Source organism: Nelumbo nucifera, chromosome 8 (genome assembly GCF_055504915.1).
Source record: "Nelumbo nucifera cultivar China Antique chromosome 8, China Antique-T2T, whole genome shotgun sequence".
Lineage (NCBI taxonomy): Eukaryota > Viridiplantae > Streptophyta > Magnoliopsida > Proteales > Nelumbonaceae > Nelumbo > Nelumbo nucifera.
In genome coordinates this window covers 46499490-46515665 of record NC_142656.1, presented here as the reverse complement: position 1 = coordinate 46515665, position 16176 = coordinate 46499490, and positions in this window count along the sequence as shown.

Below are 16176 nucleotides of genomic sequence, written 5' to 3'. Positions count from 1 at the left end.
AGACAAGCCACCCCAACCAACTTGGTAGTACATTAGTGTCAGCCTTGGTAGGATAAATCTCCCTTGATCTATCCAATGGCTATGAAGATTTTAAACTAACACGAGTTTCTTATGTGCCCAGTTTAAGGGTATTACATAGAAACAAACCACAATAACATGAATCAAATATGTACTTTATTCATTTACAATAAATGTCATACTGTACACCATGTTGATTGGAGCTAAGGGCATACACTATCTAACAGTGTGGTTCACACTAAACCCTAATTTAAAATTTGGATAGCATGATCCTTTAGGGAGCCTCACATTTGGTTCAAAAGTGTGCTAAATTTTAGGGAAGCTTGTAATTACTTTCCATAACCGGTGGTTGGTGTCTAAGGAAAGAGGTTAAATGGCCAATCCTAAGCAGGTTTTGTGGTTACATAATTAGGTCCTTAAGAGAGCAAGGGGAGCTTCCCACATCCCCACCTCTTAACTGGTTAACCAAAGGAAGTGGTGTAATTCCAAGCGAACCTAAGAGGATTCACATTGGTTTAGCCACTAGTTTAGGAAACCTTAGTTTAGCCTGTAGGTCGTGTGTTTAAATTGCTTGCAATTTTCTTTTTTTAAATTTAAAAATTCAAATTTGAATTTAAATTTTAGGAATTTCAATTTCAAAAAAAAAGAAAAAATTAAAAAAAAAGAGAAAATTTTCAAATTTGAGTTTAAATTTCAGAATTTGAATTTCAAAATCTAAATTTGAAATTTAAATTTCAAATTTCAAAAAAAAAGAAGAAAAATGTGGTCAAAACAAAATAAGTTAAAATGAATTCAATGGTCGGAGTTTATGGAATGAGAAACTACTTCCAACCTGAGCCACTGATAGAATGAAACCATGTGTCTCAACAACTGGATAAGATTAATGGGATGGCCCAAAGACTTGATCAAGTCCTTGCATTTCGTCAACAAAGTGGCCCATACCCAACCTTGTCATCCTATCCAACATGTTCCATCTGTACAAGCCCGGCCCATCATGTTAGCCAGTACCCTGTGGCGGGCCCATGTCAACCAATCATTCTAGACCAAATACATGTGGCCAATAGATTTTTCCAACCCAAAGCTAACCCGTACTTTCGCCCATATAACTCTGGGTGGGAAAATCAATCAACATCACTTATAGGGCCTAAGTCCAACATACCACCCTGCCAAATATACACTCTCGATGTGTTTGAAGCCAAGACTCACTGTGAGTACAATGATTACCCTAGGACTCAACTGGATCAACCATGTTAGACCTATACACAGTTCCAACAGCATTATCCATCTAACTCCATGGCCTAGCAATTTTAGAGGCCACAAGTATAGAGTCAATTCCAGCAGGTGTATCCTAGGAACCAACTGGCCCAATCGTATCAAGCTTACCCACAACCTCCTCAAACTCGTACAGTAGATGACCAATTCATGCAGCTTCAACAGCTTATCCTAAATCAGTAGCAGTCCATTGCCAGACTAGAAAGCCAAATAGGACAGCTAGCCAAAGCCAATGTGATGAGAGAAGTAGGGCAATTACCGAGTCAACCGGTTTCGAATCCTAGGAATCAGCTACCGAGTCTTCCTCCACAACAAATTGAAGAAGAAGAAGAGCAGGAAGACCCTAAGTTGGGGGGGGGAGAAGAAGGAAAAGAAACCTTAGAAAAAGAGCCTATAGTGAACCAACCTGTGGTCCCCTTTCCAACCGCACTCATAGATGGGTCGTTGCGAAAGAAGAAAGAGATGCACAATGAGGAGATCAGGGAATTATTGAAACAAGTCCATATTAACATCCCTCGCCTCGATGCAATCCAACATGTCCCGGCCTACGCCAAGTTTCTAAAATAGCTGTGCACTCAAAAGAGGGAGCCACAATCGGCCCCACAAGAAGTGATGCTCTCAGTAGATGTTAGTGCGGTCCTCTTGAACCAACTTCCCCAAATAATGAAAGACCTAAGTGCTCCTCTCATAAGTTGTGTCATCTCTGTAATCACCTTCGACCGAGCCCTATTGGATCTTGGGGCCAATGTAAATCTGCTTCCATCCATCATCTATGAAAGGTTTAGGATCGACGAGTTAAAACCTATACCGGTCATTCTACAACTCGCTGATCAATCAGTCAAAACTCTTTGAGGTGTTATTGAGGACGTCATTGTTAGGATAGATGACTATTATTTTCTAGTAGATTTTGTTGTCTTAGACATGATACCAACTGAGGAACTGAACCATAACCCGATAATCTTATGACAGTCGTTTCTAGCAACGACCAATTCAAACATCAACTGTAAATTGGGAGAAATGGACATTTCATTTGGGGAGCAAAAAGTACGGTTAAATATTTTTAGTGCCTCTAAGTATCTAAACCTAGGGGAAAATGAGTGCAAGGTGGATATAGGGGACGATCTTTTACATGCCCTGCCTACCCCTTGGTTAGCCCAATCTGAACCCTGTCTGTGGGAAGAAGAAAGTGAGCCTGAGAGTATAAATGAAAGAAGTGGGTGAATGTGTCTAGCTGAAGATGTTAAACTTAGCGCTGGTTGGGAGGTGGCAAGAGAGTATTCGTAGGGTGCAGAATTCTCTCTTCTTGTTTTCAGCACTGAAGGAAATCTGATGTGTGTCTCTTCGGCTGCCGCCCCCTTCTTTTGTTAACCTAAAAGATCAGCTCCTAATCCAATTATGAGCAGCTTATCTTTAGGTGATAGGGATAAACCCTTATCTTATCTGCAGATTAGATTAGCTTTCTCCTAATCTCATTAGGAGGTTTCTAGATCTGAATCATATTCAGATCTGGACTCTCTGAGTGGATAGGATTAAGACCCTATCCTATCTGCTAATCCATCTCAGAATTCGCCCCTTTAATTAACTAAAAGAATAGCCCAGTTCGAAATGGGCTTTAGGCCCATTAAGCTTATGTGCTCACTTAACCTTCCTAACTGCTGCCCAGTTGGGCTTCCTTGTATGGCGTGGGACCCAAGCATTGATCTACACATCAGCCACATGGGTTCGGCCCAGCCTTTGTTACAAGGCCTGGCCGAATATATTGTTAAAGACAATGCACCCCCTGAAACCCATCGAATGGAATCTATGGGCCCAACACTTACCCTAAGTGGTCCTTGGGCCAAGCCACCTTGTAACACCCAGGGACTGTGGGCAAATGCAAGATTAGCCCATCAGGTATTATCCTCAATGGTCTTACACTTAACCTCTCAGCCCATAATGATCCTACACTACCCGACAAGAGAGGACCTCTCCCTCGGCTGCAAGGAACAGTGTTGCACTCTCTGCTTATATGGATCCCGGGAATTAAAACCTTTTTGCAAACATTTGAGAAACCATAATATATATATACTTTTATATCTCATATAAAATATACTTTGCAAAACAAATCTCAACAGTTGAAATCGGCTGCCGACAGTCTTGGTTCCATCAGTGAGAGTGCATCCCCGATCATTACCTTTGTCCGACAAAGGGGCTGATCCTGTCACTTTGATCACCCACTCAGATGAATTCTTAGACAGTCCCAACATACCCAGGTTTTGACCCCCGCTAAGGATCTCACCGAAAGGTATATCAAAGACAGCCCAATCCGACACCTAGTGCAGTATCATAATCGAGTCTAGGGGTTGGGTGTAACTTTCCAGTTTTGCCCATCAATCTCCAAGGTCTAGGGCAATACTGAAAATCTGGTCCAGTTCAAAGATTCAATTAATCCTACACTGTATGTGCCTAGGGTCTCACTCTGGCAGCTGAGACAGGCCACCCCAACCGACTTGGTGGCACCACAGTGTCAGCCTTGTTAGGATAGGTCTCCCCAGACCGACCCACTGGCTGTGAACATTCTAAACTAACACGAATCTCATTAAGTGTCCAGTTTAAGGGTATTACACAGAAACATACCAAGGGAACATGAATCAAATATGCACTTTTATTCATTTACAATAAACTCATAAAGTACATCATTCTGATTGAAGCTAAGGGCATACAAAACTGTCTAACACCTCCCACTTGCACTTAGGTCCAATCAGGTACTAGTCGAAGTCTCATGCTTTCCATGTGTTTCTCAAACACTTTCTGTGATAGTGGCTTTGTCAATGGGTCTGCTACATTTTCCGCTGACGCTACCTTCTGAATCAGGACGTCCCCTCTACCAACAATCTCCTGTAGTACATGGTACTTCCTCTCGATGTGCTTCGACTTCGAGTGGGCTCACGGCTCCTTAGCCTGAGCAATGGCTCCATTGTTGTCACACAACAATGGGATGAGTGATGTGCTGGACGAAACTACTCTCAACTCGTAAATGAACTTCTTCATCCACACGGCTTCTTTGGCAGCCTCACTTGCGGCACTGTACTCGGCCTCGGTCGTGGAGTCTGCAATGGACCCTTGTTTGCTACTTTTCCAACAAACAGCACACGATCCTATCGTGAAAATATATCCAGATGTATACTTTCTATCATCTAGGTCTGACTGGAAATCGACATCTGTATACCCTTGGATCTGTAGTGAATTACCGTCGAATACTAGACGAAACTCTTTTGTCCTTCGAAAGTACTTAAGTATGGTTTTCACAGCAGTCCAATGCTCCTGCCCTAGGTTGGCCTGAAATCTGCTTACTACACTCATTGCCTGAGCTATGTCAGGACGGGTGCATAGCATGGCATACATGATGCTCCCTATGACTGAGGCATAGGGAACGTCTTTCATGTCATCAATCTCCTCAAAAGTCTTGGGAGACATCTTCTTGGAAAGAGTGACTCCGTGCCTGAAAGGAACATTTCCTTTCTTGGAGTTTTCCATGTTGTATCTCTTGACTATCTTGTCAGTGTAAGCAGATTGGGATAATCCTATTATCCACTTCGATCTATCTCTATAGAGTCGAAGACCCAGTATATAGGAGGCTTCTCCAAGATCTTTCATGGAGAATTGTTGTGATAGCCATACTTTCACCATAGTTAACATTCCTACATCATTCCCAATGAGTAGTATGTCATCTACAGACAGAACCAATAAAGTAACCTTATCTCCACTGTACTTCCTGTAGACACAGGGTTCATCTGGATTCTGCTCGAAATCAAATGATTTGACAGCAGAATTAAAACGGATGTTCCAACTTCTAGAAGCTTGCTTAAGTCCATAAATGGATCTGTTAAGTTTACATACCTTGTTTTCCTGTCCTGCAGCAATGAAGCCTTGTGGCTGCTGCATATAGATATCTTCAGTAAGATCTCCATTCAGGAATGCAGTTTTGACATCCATCTGCCAAATCTCATAATCATGGTATGCTGCTACAGCTAGCAGGATCCTAATGGATTTAAGCATGGCCACAGGCGAAAAGGTTTCCTCATAATCGATGCCCTATTTCTGAGTGTACCCTTTCGCCACCAGACGAGCTTTGAAGGTCTCAACCTTACCATCGGGGCCTTTCTTCCTCTTGTAAATCCATATGCAACCGATTGCTTTTACCTCGGAGGGCGGATCTACTAGAGTCCACACTCCATTGGTCTCCATTGAGTCCATCTCTACTCTCATGGCCTCCACCCACTTCTGGGAATCTATGTCCAACATAGATTCTGCGTAAGTCACGGGATCCTCCTCACTAGTCAAGGTTTCCACCAGGTAACTATCCTGGTCATAACCATAATGGACTGGTGGCCTGGATACCCGAGTGGATCTTCTAGGTTGGTCACTACCTGGAACTTGTGGGACATCTCCCACTGCTCCTGAGCTATCCTCATCAAGAACAATTTCTTGATGATGGGTGTCCATGATGTAATCGGTTTCCAAGAATTGCGCATTTCGACTGCAGAACACTTTCCGCTCACTTGCGTCATAGAATAAGTAACCTACAGAGCCTTTTGGGTAGCCTACAAATAGGCAACGGCTGGTCTTGGATTCCAACTTGCCTGCACTCGTTCTTTTAACGTGTGCTGGACAACCCCAAATCTTCAAGTGTCTGACACTTGGTTTTTTTTGGTCCAAAGTTCATATGGAGTATTCGGAACCGATTTGGTTGGAACCCGATTCAGCACATAAATCACAGTCTCTAATGCGTAACCCCAAAAGGATGTGAGAAACTCTGAGTGTATGAGAAGGGACCGGACCATATCCAATAAGGTCCTATTCCTCCTCTCTAAAACACCGTTAAGTTGTGGTGTAGCAGGAGGAGCTAATTGTGATACTATCCCATTGTCCTTTACGTAGTCCCTGAATTCGTCAGAGAGATACTCGCCACCTCGATCTGATCGAAGGGCTTTAATTTCTCTCCCTAACTGTTTCTCGACCTCTTGTCTAAACTCTTTGAACTTTTCAAAGGATTCAGACTTGTGTCTCATTAGGTACACGTAATCATATCGCGAAAAATCATCTATGAAGGTGATGAAATACACGTGTTGATTCCGTGCCCTAACACTCAGGGGGCCACATACATCAGTATGTATTAGGTCAAGTGTGCCTGTACATCTTTCAGGCTTACCGTTAAATGGTCATTTCGCCATCATGCCTTGTAGGCAAGGCTCACAGGTGGGAAGATCTTCTACAGTTAGAAAATCCAAAGGACCATCCTTTACCAACCTTGTGATTCGGTCAACACCGATGTGGCCAAGTCGGTAATGCCACAGACACGTGGGATTAACTATATCACGGGCTCTCTTCTTAGGGATTTCAGCCGATGTAGTTTCGGTTATGTTAGTTTCTAGAGAAGGATGTAGAACATAGAGACCGTTCTCTTGTTCCCCGTATGCGATGAATCTGTTGTTTCTTTTAATAGTAATCGTATTACTAAAGAAGACAGAATAACCATCTGCACAAAGTTTTGAAACAGAAATCAAATTTCTCCTTAAATTTTGTACATAAAGACAATCTTTTAGTACAATTGTTCCTTCTCTAAATAATAACTTCACTCAGCTTTTTGCTTAGTTTGAACCCCTGCAGTGAGTTACACGCATGAGTTGAAGCCCCAGAGTCAATATAGGGACTTAAGCAAGCTTCTAGGAGTTGGAACATCCAGACTGACTCTACCGTCAAACAGTTTGACTTTGAGCAGAATCCAGATGAGCCCTGTGTTTACAGGAAGACCAATGGGGATAATGTTACATTCTTGGTTCTATATGTAGATGACATTCTACTCATTGGGATGATGTTGGAATTTTGACTACAGTGAAGGTGTGGCTTTCACAGCAATTCTCCATGAAAGATCTTGGAGAAGCCACCTACATCTTGGGACTTCGACTCTATAGAGATAGATCAAAGAGGATAATGGGATTAACCCAGTCCATTTACATTGACAAGATTGTCAAAAGATACATTATGGAGAACTCCAATAAAGGAAATGTTCCTTTCAGGCACAGAGTCACTCTCTCCAAGGGTATGTCTCCTAAGACTCCCAAGGAGATTGAGAGCATGAAAGAGACCCCCTATGCCTCAGTCGTAGGGAGCATCATGTATGCTATGCTATGCACACAGCCTGACATTGCTCAGGCAGTATGTGTGGTGAGTAGGTTTCAGTCTAACCCAGGTCAGGAGCACTAGACAGCTGTGAAGCACATAATAAAATACCTTCGAAGGACAAAAGAGTTTTGTTTGGTGTTCGATGGTAGTTCACTATAGATCCAGGGGAATACAGATGCTGATTTCTAGTTAGACCCAGATGATAGAAAGTCTATGTCTGGTTACATTATTATGATGGGGTCCTGTGCAGTTTGCTGGAAGAGCAGCAAACAAGGATCCATCGCATATTCCACAATGGAGGTTGAATACATTGCCACAAGTGAAGCTACCAAAGAAGTTGTTTGGATGAAAAAGTTCATTCAGGAATTAGGAGTAGTTTCGTCCAGCACATCACCCATTCCACTGTTGTATGATAACACTGGAACCATTGCTCAGGCTAAGGAGCCACGGGCCCACTTGAAGTCAAAGCACATTGAGAGGAAGTACCATGTACTACAGGAGATTGTTGGTAGAGGGGATATCTTGATTTAGAAGGTAGCATCAATGGAGATTGTAGCAGACCCATTAACTAAACCACTCACACAGAAAATGTTTGAGAAACACGTGGAAAGTATGAGACTCTGGTTTGTACCCGATTGAACCTAAGTGCAAGTGGAAGTTGTTAGACAGTTGTGCCCTTAGCTCTAATCAGATTGATGTACTTATTGTCATTTATTGTAAATGAATAAAGTGCATAATTGATTCATGTTATTATGGTGTGTTTCTGTGTAATACCCTTAAATTGGACACTTTTGAGACTCTTGTTAGTTTAGAATCTTCACAACCTATGGATAGATCTAGGGTGATTAATCCTACCAAGGCGGACACTAATGTGCCGCAAAGTTGGTTGGGTTGGCTTGTCTCAACTATTAGAGTGAGACCTGAGGTACATGCAGTGTGGGTTTTCTTGAAACCTTGAACCGGGACCACTTGTGAGATCCTTTACCGGGTTGGACTGTCTTTGATATGCCAATTTGTGAGATCCTTTACCAGGTCAAAACCTAGGTATGTTGAGGCAATCCAAGAATTCACTTGAGTGGGTGATCATAGTAACAGGATCAACCCCTTTGTCCTAAACTGCTGACAGTTGATTTCAAACTTGTTGTAATTTATTTTTTGCAAAATATATTTATATAGAGATATACATATATATTATGGTCTCAAAATGTTTGCAAAAGGTTTTAATTCTTAGGATCCATGTGAGTAGAGAGTGCAACACTGTACCTTGCGGCCAAGGGAGAGGTCCTTTCTTGTCTGGCAGTGTTTGATCATTATGGATTAAGAGGTTAAGTGTAAGACCATTAAGAGTAATGCCTGATGGGTTAATCATGCATCTGCCCACAATCCCTGGGCCTTCACAAGATGGCTTGACCGAAGGACCATTTGGTATAAATGTTGGGCCTATTAAGAGCCTATGGTGTTGGACTCAGGGGTTCACTGTAACCTACAATGAATTTGTCCAGGCCTTGTAACAGAGGTTGGGATGAAACCATGTCGCTGATGTGTAGATCAATGCTAGGGTCCTACGCCATACAAAGAGAACCAAACTAGCCAGCATTTAATGGGTTAATTGAGCAATATGACTTAATGGGCCTAAGGCCCATATCAAACTGGGCTTAAGTGTTTTAACTAAATTGGGCCAATATGGGTTTATAATCTGACTGGGATTAACAATTTGATAGGATAAATTTTATCAACTTGAGAGTCTAGATCCAAATACAAGATTTGGATTAGGTCATTCCTAATCAGATTAGGAAGCTGATCCCGAAAGGTTTATAAATAGGGGGCGAATTCGACAGAGAAAACACATCCTCTTTTGTAGTCTTTTCTCTCCCTTATCTCTTGGCGCCATCCTAGTTCGATCTCCACCTCTTGGAGTGACCAAGAACCATTCTTGATATTGTTTCTTGGTGAAGAAACAATCTGAAGTCGTGCTCACATCACCCTACTCGATTATTGCTGAAGAATCACTAGTTCTTGTTGAAGAACCTTTCTTGTTGATCCTACCTCAACATTTGTTGTGTCATCTTCAGTGGAGGTGGATTTGGTTTCTTCTTTGGGCGTGAATGCCTACATTGGGAGTTATTCTTGATTCTATATCAGGTACTACTCTCTCCCTCTTTTGGTTTTAGACTTGGTCTGATTTGTTTCTAGAAAGATCCTTGAAAAATGCAGTTTTTCTAAAACTAGGAAATGGATTCCTGGATGAAAGAAAAAAATTTTTGAAATTTCGCTCAGCCACCCTACATGGTTCGGCCATCCATATGATGGATTTTCCATCCCTTCAAAAGCACATAATAAAATTCCTCCATTGTATAACTAGGAAGCTTCAACTATTACTATGTATTCTCTTGCATTCAAGATATTGCTTCATTTTAAGTCATGGCTCTGTATCCTTGCTAAATCCCTTCTCTCTTGAAGTCCATCTTTCCTAAAACTTTTCTTAATTGGGTTCCCTATATTTTCTAGACTTCTATTTTTCCCTTCAAAGTCAATCCTTGAGAGAATATCACCAAGATCTCTCCATCATCATATCATAAATTTTATGACTTGGCATTACAGAACCTCAAAGACACATGGAACCCAAATTTATTTAAAGAAAAACACCTAATTTAGAAGAACAGGAAACCCAAACATGCATGAAACCCAAATTTTCCTATAGACATTCAAGTTCATTCCCCATATCTTATAATTTAGAAGAACATGACATAGAAAAATAATCCATCAAAGGTCCATCAACAAATTAATAAAAAAGAAATACGCCAAAAAAAATTGAATTACTTTTGGTGGGTGACTGAGTGCATAGAAAAGTATCCAAAAACTTGAAATAAATTAAAGGAAAAGTATCCAAAAAGTTCTATGTTTGTCTACACTTCATATTTCATTTTTTCTATTTAAATGAGGTCATTATTAGTACTCTATATCTACACCCCATTCCAAGGGTAGTTAGTAACATTTCACTAATGTTAAAGCTTACATTACACTAATTTTGTAGCTTGGGGTGGGCTAGCCAGGCTGGCAAGAGATTAGCCCAAGTACCGACTACACATGCACGTGATTGTACAAGTTCTGACTAAGCTATACATAGTCCAATTTCAAGTGAGGCTGAATGAGTCCAAGCCTCGGCCAAACCCAACCTAACTGAGGCCTAGCTAAAACAAGTACATTGCTAGAACAAAACAAAATAAATAAGGAGAAAGCAGTAATTACTATTAATTAGTAAGATAACAATCAATTCCAAATCAAAATAATTTGAAGGAAATTAGCAAATATGGAAACCAAGAAACTATGCAACAACTAAATAAACCTAGCCACCCTATAAACCACCTAAATATATTTTACTCCACTTAAAACTGTTGACATTTACTACCCTAAAAAGAATAAAATCATTAAATGAAACATCTTACAGCTGAGTAAATTTTCAACTACCAAACTGATAAACATAACAAAGAAATATTAATACAAATACAAACATGACGACTATAGAAATTCAGAAACCCCCCAACGTGAATTTGATGAATACCATTTGATTGGTGTTAGATAGTTGTGCCCTTTTCTCCAATCAAATTAATGTAGTTATTGTCATTTATTGTAAATGAATAAAGTGCATAATTGATTCGTGTTATTATGGTGTATTTCTATGTAACACCCTTAAACTGGACACTTATGAGACTCGTGCTAGTTTAGAATCTTCATAGCCATTGGATAGATCTGGGGAGATTTATCCTACCAAGGCTGACAAAGATGTGCCACCAAACTGGTTTGGGGGGTTTGTCTCAGTTACCAGGGAGAGACCTGAAGTACATGCAGTGTAGGTTTTTTTGAAACCCTAGACTCGTACCATTTTCCAGTTATGCCCTAGACCTTGGAGACAAATAGGCAAAATTGGAAAGTTACACATGACCCCTAGATTCGATTGTGGTACTTCACTAGGTGTTGGATTTGGCTATCTTTGATATTTCAATCAGTGAGATCCTTAGCGGGGGTCAAAACCTAGGTATGTTGGGATAGTCTGAGAATTCACCTGAGTGGGTGATCATAGTGATAGGATCAGCCCCTCTGTCGGACAAAGCGAATGATCGGAGAATGCACTCTCTCTGATGGAAACCTAAACTGTAGGTAGTTGATTTCAAACTTGTTGAAATTTCTTTTTGCAAAATACATTTATGTAGAGATATACATATATATTATGGTTTCAAAATGTTTGAAAAATGTTTTAATTCCTGGGATCCGTGTGAGTAGAGAGTGCAACACTATACCTTGCAGCCAAGGGAGAGGTTCTCTGTTGTCAGGTAGTGTTTGATCATCATGGGCTAAGAGGATAAGTGTAAAACCATTTAGGGATAATAAACTTGATGGCTAATCTCACATAAGATGGCTAAACTCAGGGACCACCTAGTGTAAATGTTGGGTCCAATAAGTGCCCATGTTGATGGGTTCAGGGGTTTATTCGGCTAGGCCTTGTAACATAGGTTAGGTTGAACCCATATGGCTATTGTGGAGATCAATGCTAGGGTCCCATGCCATACAAAGAGAACCAAGCTAACCAGTAAACAAAAGGAAGTGAGCGTAAAAGCTTAATGGGCTTCAAGACCATTTTGAATTGGGTATTTAATCAGATTAATTAAAGGGGGTGAATTTGACTAATAATCAGACTCAAATCAGCTAAAGGATAAGATAGTCTTATCCATTTAAGAGTCCAGATCCAAATAAAGATTTTGATCAAGGAGTTATTTCCTAATTAGATTAGGAAGCTGATATGGAGAGATTATAAATAGAAGGGTGAATTCCTATGGAGAACTCATTCTCTACTGCATTCTTTTCTCCCTCTATTCTTGCCACCACCTACCCAGTTCGATCTCCACATTGGAGTGATCAAGATTCGATCTTGATATTGTTTCTAGGTAGAAGAAGCAATCTTGGAGTTGTGCTCACAACCCTTGTATGATTGGGATTCTTGCTAAAGAGTTGGGATTCTTGCTGAAGAATCTCCCTACTAATCCTGCCTCACCCTAAGCTGTGTCATTTTCAATGGAAGAGAGATTTGGCACTCTTCTTTGGGCGTGAACACCTACGTTGGGAGTTTTTCTTGATTCAGTATAAGGTACTACTCTCTCTCTTTTGGTTTTAGATCTGGTTTGGTTTGTTTCAAGAAAGATCATTGAAAAATATAGTTTTTCTAAAACTGGGAATTGGAATCCCGAATGGGAGAAAGAAATTTTTGAAATTTTGCCTAGCTACCCTGCATGTTTCGGCCATCCATATGTTAGATCTCCCATCCGTTCAGTGGTATGAGAGCCAAGTTCACATTCTTGAACCAAATCGTACGTGATTTGAACCTGCGCTAATGGGCAAAATCGTTCTACCCAATTTGTGCAATTTGCATTTTCTTTAGGAATTGGTTCCCAGTTTTTGGGCAAATGATCTGAAAATTAAATTTTTCTTTGTGTGCAATATTTATAGAATTGTTTTATTTATTTTTCTTGGTTTTTGGGTTGTTCGTATGGTGGAGATTGAAATCTTTATTGGCGCCAAGAATTTGCACCACCTGTTGTACTATTCTATTCACTTCTGTCTATAAATAATTTATTTATTATTTAGACAGAGTGTACAGTATTTATTCTGATGTAATTAATAGAAGATTAGGTTTTTCTATTTTTTTCATTGAAAAAATTGTTGGAAGCACGTGGAGGAGAAGTTTTGTAGAATCAAGTTCAGCCATCTGCGATTTGTAGATTTGGAACCTACAATCTGCGAACTAACATTTCTTTTGCAGGGTTACAACCTTATAAGCATCCCTCTGATTGTTGTTTTCTGATTCTTGATTGTCTTTTATCATCCTTTTAATTTTCAGATCTTCTTCTTGAATTGAATCTTGCAATATACACCAAACCCTAGGTTGATGTGACCCAGATTGGTCCAAACTGGTTGGACCAAATTTGTGGTTGAATTGGGTCTGTTCTCAGCCCCAAAATATGATTATTGGCTAGGGGCTTGATGAAAAATTACATCTAATTTGGCCCATCCCTGTAAAACCCAGTTTTGGAGAATTAAAATTGCTTTAGCCTATTTTCAGCGTAACTACTATGTGGGTTGAACTGTAGTTCAGCCCATATACCTAGATAATGTTATTTGATAATATTATGGGCTTTAATAGGCTGATAATGTTTTAATTTTTTGACTTTAGGGTTTTATAGTTATTTGATTGATTGGATCAATTGTTCATGCATGTGAATGTATGTGTTGTGTGATGTGCTAGTACATGGGCCATAAGCACTTGGCATGTGTTTAATCGTTACTGGCTCTCTTTGAACACTATGGTTGAATGCACATCATTGGCATAGTGCCCCAAAAGATCATTAGATGATCTCCCTTCTCAATGGGCCCACTTCAATTTCTTCCTAAGAGGAGCCCCGCGGAACCCTAGCCGTTTTGGGCCCACTTTGAACCTGACTTTATGAAAGTCTGTGGGAGCCACTTTGGTTTGACCTAAATCAAATCTTGAGGGTTATTCCTTTTCATTCCCTCCTGATAATATAAGTGCAAGTGATAGAGAATTTCATATGATGAATTCTCTAAAGGCCTTCTATCATTAGCATGAAAATTGGTTATATTAGTGGGTGGAGATGCACCATTAAATTGGGCTATCCATTTGTTTGTACAGTTAGTTGGATTGCTTCATAAGATGATATGGGCATCATAGACCAATGTGGGAGGGGCCTATCCTTAAATGTAAGACTCTCTCATGGTACCTTGGGGTCCATGATATAACAGGTCAGCACTTACTGGACAGAAAGATTAAACCTAAAATGGCTATGAACCTTGTTACAGAGGCCAAAGGGAAAGCTCATAAGATGAGTGGATGAGATCCTTCACAGAAGGTGGTGGGGTTATGCAACTGAAACAGTTGGCTCCATGCACCCTATGTGATTTTCCACATTTTCAGAGACATAACTGTATCTCCGCCACTAAGATTGGAGGGAAATCTCGGAAATGAATAAATGGAAATGGAACATAGATTAAAAGCCTTTTATATGTGGTTAAAATGAACCAATTTAGGTTGTAGACTAATAATTTGCTTTCTCTTTACCAGAAATGGAAAATGGACAATTCGCCAAATTGTTGGACGACAATAAGCTTAAGGGCCCTAATTACGTTGATTGATTTTGTAACCTTATGCTAGTTCTGATGTCTGAGAAATTGGACAAGGTAGCTAAGAACTCTACTCCGGATCATCTAGGTGATAGGGCTTCTTTGGCTCGTAGGAGAGAGTATCAAGAATGGGAGGAGAAAAATTCTCTTAACTGATGTTATATCATAGCCTCCTTAGACAATCCGATATAGAGATAGTTCGATTAGATCGAAGTGTCCAAGGATAGTTTGGATAGTCTAAGGACCATGTATGAAGAGTAGAATGGTTCTACTCAACAAAAGGTCTTAAAGTTGTTTATGACAATGAAAATGACCGAGAACCAATAGGTACATGACCATTGTCTAAAGATGATGGGCTATATCAATGAAGTGGAGGCTCTTGAATCAAGGATCGTGACACTAAAATTGAAGCCATCCTTAATTCCCTGCCTCCCTCTTTCAATTAGTTCATCATGAACTACAACATGAACAAGCTAAATGTTAGTCTTCAGGTACTCAGGAATATATTGCAGAGGGCTAAAGAACTGATTAAGAAGGATAAGCTGATAGCCATGCTTTCTGAAGGTGGCAATTTGGGCAAGAAAAAGTGGAAGGTGAAGAGGAAGCCTCAGAAGAAGGGTAGCAAGCCGAAAAAGCAAAAGAAGAATAAGACATTGGATGCCAGTCACTTTTGCAAACAGACCGGCCATTGGAAGAGGAATTGTCCTCAGTATTTAAAGACTAAGAAGCAAGGCAATTTCGAATCTTTCATCATAGAGACCAATTTTTTGGTCACTTCTTTCTCCTAGTGTATTGACTCCAGGGCTTCTACTCATGTGTGTAACTCACTACAAGGGTTCAAGATAAGCAGAAGGTTGAGTGACAAAGAAGTAACACACTACTTAGAGACTTCTAAAACAATTGCAACTACAACCTTAGGAGCTGTAGAATTAGTTTTCAGATAAGGAATCATTGTACTTAAAGATTGTCTTTTTGTACCAAATTTAAGAATAAATTTGATTTCTGCCTCAAAATTGTGTTTGGATGGTTATTCTATCTTTTTTATTAATGTAATTACTATCAAACGAAATAACAAATTCCTCAGTTATAGTGAACTTGAGAATGGTCTCTATATTCTCCATCATTTTTTGGAAACAAACATAACCAAAACTATGTTGAAAATAATCCCTAGGAAAAGAACCCGTGATACAGTTAATCCTACATACCTCTGGCATTACCAACTTGGCCACATTAACATAGATCGTATCACAAGGTTGGTAAAGGATGGTCCTTTGGATTTTCTAACTGTAGAAGATCTTCCAACCTGTGAACTTTTCCTTCAGGGTAAGATGATGAAATGGTCATTTATCGATAAGCTTGAAAGATCTACAGACACACTTGATCTGATACATACTGATGTATGTGGTCCCCTGAATGTTAGGACAGTAACTAGCACGCTTACTTCATAACATTTACCGATGATTACTCATGGTATGGTTATGTGTACCAAATGAGACATAAGTCTGAATCCTTTGAAAAGTTCAAAGAGTT